Raw genomic sequence first — 15,645 nt, forward strand, 5'->3', positions numbered from 1 at the left:
TTTTCAGATACTATATCAACCTTGCATTCTTGGCATAAATCCCACTGGATCAGGTTGTATAATCCCTTTCATATGTTGCTGGATTCAGTTTACTAATGCTTTGTTGAGGATTCACAAGGAATACTGGCAGTTTTCTTTTCTCATAACGTCTTCTCCTGGCTTCAGTATAAGAGTAATACTGGCGTCACGGGATGAGTTGGGAAGTACTTCCTCTTCTATTTTCCTGAAAGGATGGTATTAATTATTCTTTAAATGTTTGATATAATTCACCAGAGAAGTCACCTGGACCTGAATTTTTCTTTGTAGAAAGTTTTTTTTTTTTAAACACTAATTCAATTGCTTTTCCTGGTATAGGTCTATTCAGATGTTCTCCATCTTCTTGAGTCTATTTTAGTCATTCTATCTTTCAAGAACTTCACTTGTTTCATCCAAGTTGTCTAACTTGATGGCATAAAGTTGTTCATAGTATTTCACTATAATTTCTTTAATTTATGGGTCAGTAGAGATACCGTCTCTTTCATTCCTAATTTTGATAATTTATATCAATATCTTTGGTCTTCTTTATTAGTCAGTTTAACCAAAGTATTATCTGTATTAATCATTTCAAAGAAACAATTTTTGGTTTCATTCATTTTCTCTGTTGTTTCTCAGTTTCCTATTTTATTGATTTCCACCCTAAACTTCATTTTCATCCATCTTCCTGTGTGAGGATGAGTTTGCTCTTATTTTTGTTTGTTTTCTTGTTTCTTAAGGTAGAAGCTTAAGTTACTAACTTGTAACCTCTTTTCCAGCATTTGCACTTCCCCTTGATTTCTTAATGTTCAAGTACCTTGGGTCTTGGTCTTTGAACATCTTGTTTCTATCTATATTTACTCTCTTAATGATATTGTTTGGTCTCATGGCTTTAAAATACATCCACATACTGACAGCTCTCAGGGTAGACCTCTCCCAAATTTCAGAGTCATGCAAGCAACTGCCTCTTACCTTAGATAAGTATCTCTAATTTAATGTGCTCCAAATTAAACCCCTGTTCCAGCCCCTCATCAAACCTGTTCCTCATCAGTCTTCCATGTCTCTATTAATAGCAACTCAGTCCTTACCATTGCTTAGGCAGTAACCCAAAGGTAATCTTTTAACTCCATCCCTGACTCACTCTTTCTCTGACACCTCAGACCCATCAGGAAATCCTGTTAGCTCTAACTACAAAGGATATACACTGAGTCACTCCACTATCTCCATTGCAATCACATTGCTCCAAGCCACCATACTCTCACTTAGATTACACCTAATAAGTGGTCTCTCTATTTCCATTCTTGACCACTGCCCTTCACCACATTCTATTCTATTTTTCTATTCTCTAAAAAGCAGTCAAAGAGATCTTGTAAAAATATAAGTTGAACCGCCTCACGCCTCCTCTTAAAACCTGCAGACTCAAACACTTTCTATTTCTATCAGAATAAAATCAACCCACTTTCAATGACTTGCAAACCTGGCCTCCAGTTACCTATCTGATTTCATCTCCCACAACTATCACTCTTGCTTATGGTGTCAGAGCCACACTGTTACTTGAACACATGGCATTCTCTAGCTAAGAGCCTCTCTATTGGCTGCCCTACTTCCTGGAATACTTTCTCTCCAGCGTCAGTTTGGCATATCATTTCTCACTCTCCAGTCTTTGCTCAGTTATCATCTTCTCTGGTAGACTGACCCTGGCCACTTCCCTGTCAATTACATTCACCATCATTACTAGCATTCCCAGCGTTCATCACCCTGACCATTTTTTCCCTATGGCATTTGACACCTTGAAATATTATGCATATTATACTTAATATGCTGATTATTTATTATACATCTCCCTCAATAGAATTTAAGACCTCTTAGGGCAGGAATTGTTGTCTGTTTTGTTCATAGGTGTAGTCCAAGGGATGAAGTATATGCATGGCATATAATAGGTGTTATTAAATATTCATTGAAAGAACAAATTTAAAAAACAGAACTTATCCACTGGCCATTATAAAATAAAAAGTTATTCATGCCTGAAAAGCTGAATTTATTTATTCCTCCATTCATTCAACAAATATTCAGTTCCTTCTCTTTGCCAGGCACTGTGACAGACAATAGGGATATTCAAAACTGACAAGGCCCTGTTGACATGGAGCTTGCTCACCAATTTTCTGTCTCTCCTTGTAATGTTTTTAAAAATGGTGTGATTCCTGCAACAGTAAGTGTTATAAAGACAAGACAATGCATAAGTAAATGTGTTAATGATTCAAGCTATAGCACTAAGGAATCTTCCTTCAACTAGAATATAAAGCAAAGCCCTCTATGAAGAGATGTCATTTGAAGTAAAACCAGGATAAGAAATAACCCATTCATGCAGAAGTCTGGGAGAGAAATATTCCAGAAAGACAAAAAATATAAAGCGTCAATGGGAAGATGCTGCTGCTGCTGCTGCTAAGTCGCTTCAATCCTGTCCGACCCTGTGCTACTCCAGAGACGGCAGCCCACCAGGCTCCCCCGTCCCTGGGATTCTCCAGGCAAGAATACTGGAGTGGGTTGCCATTTCCTTCTCCAGTGGACAAGAGAAGGCTAAAATTAAACAGAATAAGGATTTATTTACGTAGGTACATATACAGAGAGAGAATGAGAATATGGCAGTAGCTTCAGGATTTCTAACGGCAAGTTTATAATAAGGGCTGAAACCAGATCATGTGGGAATGCAGCGAAACGTGATCCTATAATGAGGGACATTCCATATAAGAATGGGAAGATGGGGCTTGGTGAATTCATGGGGGAAAAAAGCCAGTATGACATGAAGGTGGCGGGAGAGGGACAGATAAGGTAGGAGGGCATCTTATCTCTATTGCGGAGGCCCTAAACCCACTGTGACCCTTTTAGCAATTTAGACACACCCTCGGATGTTATTTTTATATCACCTCTCTTCTGTGCTCCCTCTTCTATCTTCTACTCTTTACTCCTCTAGGGAAAATGCCAATGGAACCAAGTGCCAAGTCTGTTCCTTAGCAGACCTGGTGCTTTTACACAAATCAGAAAAAGCTGTGCTTTCCTTGGAACATTTTCTGTCATCGATTAGAAAAATAAATGCATCTGCAATTCACTCATAGTTGTAGAGTGCAGCATGCACAGAAGACTGCAGAGGCCCTGGCTGCAGAGACAGAGGAGTGCTGCTCTTCAGGAACCAAACTGGTTCCATGTTTCCTCTATTTCAAATACTGAATGTTGCAGATGCTAAAGATACATGTAACTTTGCAAACATGGCAATTATTACTATTCAGCATTAACTACAGTTGGCTACTGATTCTGTTGGCTTTATCCTCATGTGGAAAGGAATGAATGTGAGTATTTTGGAGTATCAGTCAAGGAAGAAAATACTACATGTATGCTCAAGTGATGTAGATTCAAAGGGCCATAAGCAAAAATGTACTTCTATAAAAGTGGCAAAAGTCTTGACTCTATCAGCAAGTGTTAGACGTACTGACCATCAGAGAACCTATCTGAAGAGATACATATTAGGATAATCCTCCCTACTGCTTGGAAAAGTTTTTTCCTACATCATTTCATGTGACTCCTGGGTTATTTTAAATTTAGTAGTTTACTTTTGAGGGCTTCTTTTAAACAGGACAAAGGATATTTTGGTGGAGTAACATATTCTTCAAAGAAGTCACTTTCAATTTTAATCTCCAAGGAGGCCCTTCTTTTCATTATCTAGGTTTCCGTTTCCTAGGAAAAGTGTGTGTCTTCATGAGAAATAATCCGTGATACTGTGTTCTTTCCAGATGAATGGTATTCGTATACCATATCAATAAAATTAAAATTAACGAGCAACTAATAATATCCATAAAACTATCATCCCCCCCCAAAAAATGTATCCAGTGATGAAAGAGCGCCACCTAATGTTCAATGTGGATTTCAACATATCCAGACCACACAGCCATTTGACAAATACCCCTCAGTCAGAGCCCTGTAATTCTACATTAAATCATGGTCATTTTGCAGAGGCCGTAACTAACAAAACATGCATTATGACTTTTGGAAGAAAATTTGTATCACTCATATGCTCTAGAAATTGAATTTTCAAAAAGGAAGTAAAGAGTCTTCACTTCTCTCTCTAGTTATGAAAAAAAGAGGAAGAAATTTATTCCTAAAAAATTTAAACAGCATGATCCCAGTTGTAGCAGATGAGAAAGAGTTCAGGTTTCCAGGCTAAACAGGTTCAAATCAGGGCCCAGCCACTCAACAGCAGTATAACTTTGGGTGTCTTTTAACACTGAGACTGTTTCCCTCCATGAAAAGAACTTAATTTACAGTAGGCCTAAAATAAATGATTGATATTAGTTACTAAGAAAAGAAAGAAAAGATATTAGTTACTAAGAAAAGAAGGTTTCCCATTCTGATTTATAAGTTAATAAGTTAACTTAGTTTTTAATAGATCCCCTTTCAGTCATCAGGGCTTTAAGAAATGTTTTAATGAAAAGACAACACATGCCAGGCCAACAATTTCAGTTCTCTCTAATTCCTTCCATAAAAAGGACCTAATCTGAGCTCTTTTTTGATACTTCCCCCAACTAGTCCCAGGTAGATTTAAAGCATATTTTTTGTTAGTCACTGAAGAAATGATCAGGTTCAAACAACAACTCTTATGAAAGAAGAATAACATCCACTGAATTCTCTTCATTTGCTTTCTAACATCTAATACATTACATTCATGTGTGCTCAGTGATATCTGACTCTTTGAAACCTCATGGATTATACCCTGCCAGGCTTCGCTGTCCATGTTGTTTCCCAGGCAAGAATACTGAAGTGGGTTACCATATCCTATTCTGGGGAATCTTAAAAATTATTGTTTTGAATTGTTTAAAATGCCATTATGTGACACACGGGATTTTAAAGAATTCAAAACAGTAATTCTTTTAAATCCTGTTAAACAATTTCAAGAACATCTTTCTCATGACATTAAAAAAAGGAAGGGATTAATCTGGTATGTGTGTGTATGTGTATATGTGTTTGTAAAAGAATCTTTTTTAAAACCTTTGGATTAATATCATCAAACTTCATTAATCTACCTTTGCAGTTCTGCAAAATTAAGTTTCTTTTGAGCCTAATCCTCCTTCCCTTTCATGTTAGAGATTTACTGTTTGTAGAAGTGACAATTTAGTTGTAACAGATAGGAACAGTCTCATGACGGCTCAGTGTATTAATTAGGAAGGTCTTTCAAGCACAGCATTACTGAGGACCTTCATGGACCAGGCCTAGGAATGTCAAGGAGCATAGGAAATACACCCTGCTCTCCAGGAGCTCACTCTCCTCAGCACATTACTGATCCTCTAAGAGCCAGAAGGCAGATTACAGAGGTAAATTCCCAATAGCATGTCTTTGAAAGTGGACGGAGCCCCTTCTCCACCAGCACTGTCTTCCCAGAAGACCAGGCCTTCAGGAAGGAGCAGTGGGGACCATGGAAATGGCAGGAAGAGTAGGCAAGTCAGAGATGTGGCTACTTCTCTCTCATGGCCTTGGAGATTTCTCTCTTTTCTCTCCTGGATTTTAGATGTCTGTCCTCCCTCCCTCTGGGTCCTGGATTTCTTTCTCTCCCTCTCTATCTCTTCACTTTGGATAGCTTTCTTTCCTAGGGAAATAAAAAGGATATTTAGGAAAAATAAAGAATGCAAAGTCAAACAGTGTAAAAAAGGATCATAAAACAGAACTGAAGTTGCTATCCTAACACTTACTGATATGGTATTGACTAAATAAAGCTTGTAATTCCTTCCCTTATTTAAGAAATTAGAGGACTTTCTTGGTGGTCCCGTGTTAAGAATCTGCCTGCCAATGCAGGGGACATGGGTTCAATCCTTGGTTCAGAAAGAGTCACACGCCCTGAGGGTAACTGAGCCTGTGCCCCAGCACTAGTGAGTCTCCCGTGCTCCAGAAGCGAAGCCACCAACTGAAAAGGTTGTGCCCCACAACGAGTAGTCCCCACTCGCTGCAACTAGAGAAAGAAGCAATGAAGACCCAGAGTAGAGAAAATAAATAAACAAAATTGCCGGGGTCCAGCCTCAGCAGGATCCAGGGGAACCCTCAGGATGAACGGCGTCGGCGAGAGAAGACACATAGGACCAGCCTTGATAGGGCCAGGTCTGCGAGGAGAGAGAGAGGAGGAGAGACCAGACCAGGATATGCGGCAGAGTCTGGCAGTTGCTTTATTTTTCACCATCGCCTTTATACTCTAAGTCGGTACATTTCTAAGGGGCAGATAAGCATACAGACTTAGTTTAACATTATATCAGCTTGTCCTTCACGAAACTAGGTGTGCTCTGTGTATTTTTGTTTATGAGAGTCTTTTCCCATAGATTTTTTGTACATTATCTTCTGGCCTTGAGGTTAGCAGAAAAGAGAAAAGTGGTAGTCTCATGATACAGCAGGTTGCAACATAATAGAAATACAATCCTGTTAACATAAAAGTCAGTCTTTTTGCAGAAATTCTCAGCTGAATTTATCTAAAAAGTTTAACACACAAAGACCCTGCGGCTCTGGTGAGGCAGCCCCTATTTAGCACTCTTGGTTAAAATTAACAATTATCTTACTGTTTTTACACTAGGGCTAAACTCTTATTTTTCTAGATCTCCAACTATATTAACAATAGTTTCCACTGCACAACCTCAGCACATTAACATCAATCAAACGTTGATCTAATTATCATTTTTAAAACAATATGTTTTTTATCTTTTAATAGGGCTTCCTCACCCCCCAAAGGGCTCTGTGCCTATTAGGGCCTTTTTAATGGTTAATCTCTATGTATAATATCTTTTGGCTTTCAGGCCTGTTGACAATTTATGGCTTGCACCTGGTGCAACTTTAAGCAACTTCAGTAGCCGACCCTGTCTTTTTTGCAGTTAATCTATTTTCTTTCTATTAGGTGTCATCTCCATGGGAACTAGATAGGATTACATTTTTACAGAAAAGAAATGCAAAGGATTGCAAAAACAGCAGATATGGCACAAAACAGGCTCTTAGTCCAAAAGTTAATTACCTGCAAGAAGTCACCAGCTAATCTCTATCTAAACTATTTTTTATTAGGCACATTTGTGGCTATAATATTTGTGGGGCTTTTCTCACCCCGCGGAGGGACCTATGCTTAATAGTTTCTTTTGTTGGCGTACTATGCTTAGGATGTTTAGAACAATCATGAGCATTTTGTGCAATGAGAGCACACATTTATCAAACAAGCCAGAATGCCAGCAAAAGGGTTTGAATCGAAGTATTTCCGTCATCCCTGGCCTCTTCATAGGGTACCAGCATCCAGGAGATTTATTAATTAGCTTTTAAGTTGGTCTTTATTCAGTGAAAGAGGAGCAGGAGAGCTCTCGGCAGGCAACACAAGAATCCGCAGCAGGCCAAACAAGAACAGCAGCAGCAAAGGGGGGAGGATACAGGGTGGGGTAGAGGCCGAGGCCAACCTGTAGGGTCCCTTATCCTAGACGGCCTTGCCTGTCAGGTTTTTTCCTCGTGACCTCATCATGGATGGGGTCTCGGACGGCCTTGCCTGACCGGTATTTTCTTCATGACCTCATCATGGGCGGGACCTCCCATAACGGCTCCCGGCACAAAATATTTTAAAAAACAACACAAGTTAGAACTAATGCAGCATGGAGTCAGTCACATCTACATCCAGACCTGCATACAGCATCTAGACAGGAGCATAGTGTGGCATCAAGAAGAGCTTGCTGAGCAAGAAATCACATGCACCTTTGAGTACTTCCTAACTTGAGCTTCCCCATCTACAAAATTTGGATGTAAGACTAGATCAGTGGTTCACAAGCATTTTACTATGTTTTCACCAAAACTTACAATAACAACTGCAATTTCCACCAAAATCAATACACGTACACACACACACACACCCACACACACCCACAACTGAAGAAAAGTTCTATCAAACAATTCTTATCCTCAGAATGGGCAATGTACTGATATTTTACACTTTTGTAAAAGCTAATCGCTATTCACAGTTTAGAGTTCACAATCCACCAACAGGACTCAACCTCAGTTTCAGAAACAAAAGCCTCTTTCAGCTCTAAGGGTTTATGACTTCATACCACATAGAGTTTATATGACCTGGCCTCAGGCTAACTCTCAACATTTCTGCTCTTTTCTCCTTCACCCTCTCTGCTCCAATCTTACTGGCCTTCTTGTTCATCCCTGCAGGCTCCCACCTCAGAATCTTTACCTTGATATTCCCTCTGTCTGGACTGCTCCACTGCTAGGATTACCAGGGTTCTCGAAGCATCACTGCATTCAGCTCTCTGCTCAAATGTCAGCAAGCGAGATAAGCTTCCCTGACCACCCAGTAAATACCAGCAGAAAGAATACTCCTTTCTCCACTCCTTTTCCCATAATCTAATTCTTCAGTATCAATAATTAACCCTACATGTTTTTTTGTGTGTGTGTGACTCCCCATCCCCAAATTTTGCTCCATGAGGGCACGACTTTGTCAGTCATTGCTACGTCCTGGGTGCCTAGAACAGTATCTGACAAATAATAGGAACTTAAAAATCACTGTCGAATGAGTTAATGAATCTAGAGTTCTTTCTTAGAATAAAACACCCTACCTTATGGCTCAGCTGATAAAGAATCCGCCTGCAATGTGGGAGACCCGGGTTCGAACCGCGGGTTAGGAAGATCCCCTGGAGAAGAGAAAGGCTATCCACTCCAGTATTCTGGACTGAAGAATTCCATGGGGTCGCAAAGAGTCGAACACAACTTTGCAACTTTCACTTCACTGTTTGAGTTTGCTCATATCCAAGTCCATTGAGTTGGTGATGCTATCTAACCATCTCATCCTCTGCTGTCTCTTTCTCCTTTTGCCTTCAGTCTACCAAAGGGACTCGCAGGGAAATTCAGTGGAAAGTTAACTTTCCTTCTTTTCTACTCTTTGCAGAGCATTATTCTTCTTCCTTGAATGTCTGACCTTCTCTGCTCTCTATAGATTTTGATCTTCCTCCTCACACACAATTTCTATCTCTAAAGGACACTCTGAATTAGTTAAGACTCTTAAATGCCTTAAACAATGGAAAACATTATGTAAACACCAGGCACTATCATTATTAAAATTGCAGTTGTGCAATGCTTTATCAGGAGCAGGTAAGGAATCCACCTGCAACACCGGACACCCAGGTTCCATCCTTCGATCAGGAAGAGCCCCTGGAGAAGGAAACGGCAACCCACTCCAGTATCCTTACTCGGGAAATCCCATGGACAGAGGAGCCTGACAGTCTATAGCCCATGGGGTCGCAAGAGTCAGACACGACTTAGTGACTAAACCACCAAGATGAAGAAAGGTGAAGAAGGAGAGGGGAACCAGAGTAACTGGAGGTGCTACTCTAGGTCGGGGAGACTAGGAAAGCTTCTCCCATGCGGTGTAAAGTTAACTAATCTTGTTTCTAATTGACATTCCTACATACTGTTTAGTCTCTCCTTTCTTCCTATACTCAGTAGGTCTCTATCTCAACACCTGTCAATAACAACAAAAGTAATTAAAACAGCTAATACGTATTGGAAGCTTACAATGGATGGAGCATTAAGCTAAGCACTTTATCTCTTTTACTCATAACAGTATCCCTATGAGGGAGCTAGTATTATTATCCTGTTCATTTTACAAATGAGGAAATTGAATTCTTCTTAATATTACAATGTTACCGTATATCATGTTCCTCTCTTCCCTGCCTTCCTTCTTCCTCCAAGACAGTGAGCTCCTTAAGAGAGAGATCTGGCCTAATTCATCTCTGTATCTCACATTTACAGCAGGCAGCAGGAACCCAACAGCAGGGCAGAAGGATGAGTTCAAGAGGCTCTGCTCCACTTCTATAAAACTGCTTAGTATTTCAAAGTTGCTTCCAAAAATGTTCTGATGATGCATGCCTGACCTATGTGCATAGCAAGAGACAAGATAAATTCTCAAGGCCATTACTAGATTTTAAAAGGAAATTCTGAGAAAAAGAGGGCTTCCCAGGTGACACTAGTGGTAAAGAAACTCATCTCCCAGTGCAGGAGACCTAAGACACCCGGGTTCACTTCCTGAGTTGGGAAGATCCCCTGGAGAAGGGAATCGCAACCCTCTCCAGTATTCTTGCCTGAAGAATCCCATGGACAGAGGAGCCTGGCGGGCTATGGTCTATAGCATCGCAAAGAATCGTACACAATTGAAGCAACTTCTCAAGCATGCACTGAGGAAAACTGAGCATGTTATTATAGGATCCATTCTCCCTTTGGAGATTAAATTTTTAATTATTTAATTATGAAAAATATTCAAATATCTAAGATGTACAAATATTCACCTTTCAGAGATTTGGGTACACACAGTAATACTCAATAAACTATTTAAAGAGCAAGATGGTTTAATATAAATGACAGACCCATACTTGCCACTAGATGGAGGGATTTCCCATTTTTCCAAAGCCCTAATTTTGAGCCTCTGTAGCAAGAAACAGATTAGGCCTGAAAAGGGCTCCTATATATACTTTCACAATCAAATCATTGCATAGTAAAATTTCAAGACCACCAGTAATAAAAGTAAATGTTCCCAGCTAATCCATTTAAGTTAGACAGAAATTGATGGATCTCAAGATCTAATACTTGCTAAATACATATCATTCGTGCTTAGCTCTCTTTCCCAAAAGTTTGTTGTTGTTTAGTTCCAAAGTTGTGTCTGACTCTTTCACAACCCCATGGACTGTAACCCACAAGGCCCCTCTGTCCATGGGACTTCCCAGGCAAGAATACTGGAATCCGTTGCCATTTCCTCCTCCAGGGGATCTTCCTGACCCAAGGATGGAACTCCTATCTCCATGTCTTCTGCACTGCAGGGGGATTCTTTACCACTGAGCCACCAGCGAAGCCCCAAAAGTACATGAGAGCTATGAAATTGGCTTCAAGAACTATATCTGCCATCTCCCATCCCCTTCCTTTACCCTGACCTTTTACTATTTCCTTAGGAAAATGAATCTATAATAGTAATTGAGGAAGCTGCAATTTAATATATAAAAGGAAAAAAATTATTATCCACAAAATTGAACAGTAACACCACAAAGCATGCCTTTGTACTATATCAAGTTAGAGGTTAAGAGAAATGCATACACTGGCACACTGTTGTGTGTGTGTCAGTTGCTCAGTCGTGTCTGACTCTTTTGCAACCCCATGGACTGTAGCCCTCCAGGCTCCTCTGTCCATGGAATTCTCCAGACAAGAATACTGCAGCCATTCCTTTCTCCAGGGGATCTTCCCAACCCAGAGATCAAACCTGGGTCTGCTGCACTGCATGCAGACTCTTTACCATCTGAGCCACCACGGAAGCCCATGGCACACTGCTTGTAGAGTACAAATGGGTAATATTTGGAATTATCTTCTCTATTCTCTGTATACACAAAAGTCTTATCTTAAACAGCATCTATGGGAGCCAACCTTAACTACAGGTGCCTATCTCTGCTTCACAAGATAAAGGTGGTTCTAAAATCTGAAACCTGAACCCAATTCTGCTACTAGAAGCTACAACAGTAACAAACCAGATGCAGATAATTTAATTGCAATGACCAGGAAGCCACACCAGGAAACAAGCTCCATCCTCAGCTGCTTATAGAAACCATCAGCTTTGATAGAGTACAGATGCCTGTGGCCAGACTGAACAGAGAAAGGACATCTGTTTCTTTTTCTAAAGGCCTACTCTTTCTCATAAAGGGCTGATAGCAGATTGGATACAGAAACTTGAAAATTCTACTGTAGTCAATTTTACGCTTTCACTAAATTCAGTTTTTCCTGCCACACAATAAGATTGTCACTAGGTCAATGGAGGAAGAAAAGATCTATGTCCCTTGAGCTTTCAACTATTTTGCCATTTATAGTGTGTATTGCTCAAAGTACATTATATCTTGAACTTTGTGGATCATGATGCACAGTAAGAAATATATTCTATATCATAATCCAGTACACACAACACACATATAATTTTTTTTAAAGTTTCATGAAAGCAACCCTTACATGCAATGAATACAGTAAAAGTCTACTTCATATGTCTTCTTTTTTAATGTTGGCTACATACCACGAATTAATTTCATGACCCAATAATGGGTTACAACTATAGTTTGCACAACACTGCTAAACTATGTTCTTGTGGTTTACCCTTTGCCTGCCTCTCTACTGGCATCTCATGCTATTCTCTACTGTACTCCCCCCCACTACTTCACAATCTAATTTCTATTCTTTGTTCACATTAAACCTTAAGGTCAGAGCTCAAAGCTCTTTTGATCTTGTTGTTGGTACAGTCTAGACTCTTCCCTCAGATCACTGTGCCTTAATATTCAGACTTCAAGACAAAAGTCACTTCCTCAGAGGAGCCTTCACTGACCACCTAATCTGAAAGAGCTACCACACACACCTCCAGCCAACACAGAGGGTGCAGGGAGGAGTTCACTGCTCTTAGGGTTGTTGAAAAATCTGAATGGTAGGCACCAAAAACAATATTTTGCAAATGTCACTTTCCATTTCCTTATGCCACTGTACAGGCTTCCCTGGCGGCTCAATGATTAAGAATTTGACTGCAATGCAGGAGATGCAGGTTCAATCCCTGGGTCAGGAATATTCGCTGGAAAAGGAAATGGCAACCCACTCCAGTATTCTTGCCTGGGAAATCCCATGGACAGAGTAGTTTGGCGGACTACTGAGCCCATAGGGTTGCAAAGAGCTGGACACAACTGAGTGTCTGAGCACACACCTCAGCTGTCACAGAAAAGTTAAATAAAATAAATTTTGAGGAGAAATTACTGGATCTGGCACTTAAAAGGCCATTCAAAATTTAAGCAAGAACAACTTCATGATATCAACAACCTCAGATAGGCAGATGATACCACCCTAGTGGCAGCAAGCAAAGAGGAACAAAGGGACTCTTGATGAAGGTGAAAGAGGAGAGTGAAAAAGTTGGCATAAAATTCAACATTCAAAAACTAAGACTGTGGCATCCAGTCCCATCCCCTTCACGGCAAATAGATGGGAAAAAATGGAAAAAGTGGCAGATTTTACTTTCTTGGGCTCCAAAATCACTACAGAGGATTAAATACTACAGAGGATTACAGCCACAGAATTAAAACATGCTTGGTCCCTTGAAGAAAAGCTATAACAAACCTAGACAACATATTAAGAAGCAGAGGCAACACTTTGCTAACGAAGGTTCAAATAGTCAAAGCTATAGTTTTTCCAGTAGTCATGTATAAACGTGAGAGTTGAACCATAAAGAACGCTGAATGTTGAAGAATTAATACTTTTGAACTGTGGTGCTGGAGAAGACTCTTGAGAATCCCTTAGACTGCAAGGAGATCAGACCAACCAATCCTAAGAGAAATCAGTCCTGAATATTCATTGGAAAGACTGGTGCTGAAGCTGAAGCTCCAATACTTTGGCCACCTGATGCAAAGAGCCAACCCACTGGAAAAGACCCTCATGCTGGGAAAGACTCAGGGTAGCAGAAGAAGAGGGTGTGACAGAGGATGAGATGGTCGAATGGCATCATTGACTCAATAAACATGAGTTTGAGTAAACTCAGGGAGACAGTGAAGGACAAGGAAGCCTGGCGTGCTGCAGTCCATGGGGTCGCAGAGTCAGACATGACTTAGTGACTGAACAACAACTTCATGAAGCTGTTAGAGAGGAATTCAGAAAACAGAGTTTTGAGGATGCAAGTGAACAAGCACAATTTTCTAAAAATGGAAGCACTATGCTTTCCAGCAGTTTACTGATAGGTGGAATAGATAAACACAAGATTAGGTGGGAGGAATAGATAAACACAAGATGGGGAATGGGCTTTATTTCATTTTCTTGAGCTGTATGACTCAGACACTGAGGAGAAGGAAATGGAGAGGAAGAGGCTGAAAGTACAGGAAAGAAGAACGATAATCCAAAGCAACATGTCCTGTAAGGAGTGGGAGGGAATAAGATTTAGAGCAAAATTGAAAGCATTATCCTTCAACACCTGTTTCTATAAACTAGAAACAAAAGACCCAATGATGGGTAAAAAGAAATATCAATATATAGGTTGGAGGCTTGGGGTTAAGGAAACTGACCGTCAGACTCTGTCATCTGGTTGGAATGGAGGGAAAGGGACAGGGTTTTTAAAAGTGAAGGTTTGCAAAGGGCTCGGAAGGAGGGGGGCAGGGACAGACTGGGGTAATAAAATGGGTTGCTGAGTAGTAGTGAAAAAGAAGGGGTAAGTGGGAGAGTATCCGATGTTAAGTTCATAACTAAATTCATCTGACAACGGACATCCTTCTATCCTCCAGTTCCTTATTTGTAAATGTTTAAAATATTTGGTGATTAAGTGAATACACTAGAACCCTGGTGTTTTCAAACATGTGACTGAATTAAAATCATCTATAGGTTTTTAAAAATTCAAATATGGAGCCCCATTCCTATTCATTCACAATTTCTAGGGCTGAAGCTCTAGGAAGTCGATTTTCTATAAATGATCTTCAAGTGATCTTGAGGGGCATTCTTGTTAAAAAGCACAGAACTAGAAGGTAATCAACTGGCTAGAAGAGAACTAATGCAAAATACAGCTATTACTAAATGGCCCTTATACAGGGTATGCGACAGTGGTTGACCACTCAAGAAAGCAAAGACTTCAGAATATAAGGATATTCAAATCAGTAATGAGAAAGGAGGGCTTCCCAGGTTGCACTACTGTTAAAAGAAACTGCCTGCCAATGCAGGAAACTCCAGAGACGTGGATTCGATCCCTGGGTGGGTAAGATCCCCTAGAAAAGGAGATAGCAACCCAGATCCAGTATTCTTGCCTGGGAAATCCCATGAACAGCGGAGCCTGGCGGGCTACAGTCTTTGAGGTCACTGAAGAGTCAGACACGACTGAGCGCATACATACACACATACACACACACACACACACACACACACACACACACACACACACACACAGTCAGACACGACTGACAGCACATACACACACCCAAGCCGGGCTACAGTCTTTGAGGTCACTGAAGAGTCAGACACGACTGAGCGCATACATACACACATACACACACACACACACACACACACACACACACACACACACACACACAGTCAGACACGACTGACAGCACATACACACACCCAAGCCGGGCTACAGTCTTTGAGGTCACTGAAGAGTCAGACACGACTGAGCGCATACATACACACACACACACACACACACACACACACACACACACACACACACACACACACACACACACACAGTCAGACACGACTGACAGCACATACACACACCCAAGCCGGGCTACAGTCTTTGAGGTCACTGAAGAGTCAGACACGACTGAGCGCATACACACACACACACACACACACACACACACACACACACACAGTCAGACACGACTGAGCGCGCACACACACACACCCGAGCCAATGAGAAAGTAACATACACACCACAACACAGTGTTAAATGAAGCGCGTTAAGGTGAAGCTGAGAGCTTGGGGGGAAAAAATGATTAAAAATAAAAACATTTTACACGTCGGTTAGAAACAACGTCTCACCTCAAACTGTTAGATTCAATGTCTTACCCCTAAACTTTCTGTCACATTACTCTTGAG

At 40.6% G+C, this 15,645-nt stretch overlaps 1 protein-coding gene across 1 annotated transcript in view; it reads right to left on the reverse strand.

Moving 5' to 3' along the window:
• Positions 1 to 15,645, reverse strand: part of NME7 (NME/NM23 family member 7) — a 232,294-nt gene that overhangs the window by 216,324 nt on the left and 325 nt on the right. The window lies entirely within an intron of this gene.

The sequence above is a fragment of the Muntiacus reevesi genome, chromosome 5 (genome assembly GCF_963930625.1).
Source record: "Muntiacus reevesi chromosome 5, mMunRee1.1, whole genome shotgun sequence".
NCBI lineage: Eukaryota > Metazoa > Chordata > Mammalia > Artiodactyla > Cervidae > Muntiacus > Muntiacus reevesi.